This window comes from Gavialis gangeticus, unplaced genomic scaffold, assembly GCF_001723915.1.
Source record: "Gavialis gangeticus isolate Ggan-Ray unplaced genomic scaffold, GavGan_comp1, whole genome shotgun sequence".
Classification (NCBI taxonomy): domain Eukaryota; kingdom Metazoa; phylum Chordata; order Crocodylia; family Gavialidae; genus Gavialis; species Gavialis gangeticus.
The window spans coordinates 116376786-116377134 of record NW_017729022.1 but is presented as its reverse complement, the minus strand read 5'-3'; positions in this window follow the sequence as shown (position 1 = coordinate 116377134).

Below are 349 nucleotides of genomic sequence, written 5' to 3'. Positions count from 1 at the left end.
TAGCACCTACAAAACCACAGACTAAGCAGAGGAAATAATCAATACAGGCAATTAACTACCCCAAAATAGACAGTCAGTTGCACAAGCGCCCATGTCATGAGTTTTGTCTGTCAGCAGCTAGGGGTGCAGGACCCCAGAACCCCCCCGCACCTATCTCCTTGACAGCTGGCAGGCTTCGTGGCCTGAGCAAGGGCCACCAGCCCTGCAGTTTTCAGCCTGCTGCGCCTTACCACACACAGGATCATCTCTGTCACAAGTTTTGCCTGTCAGCAGCTTGAGGTGCAGTTCCCCCCAAGCCCCTGCACCAATCTTCTTGAAACTTGGCACGCTTTGTGGCCTCACCAGGGGC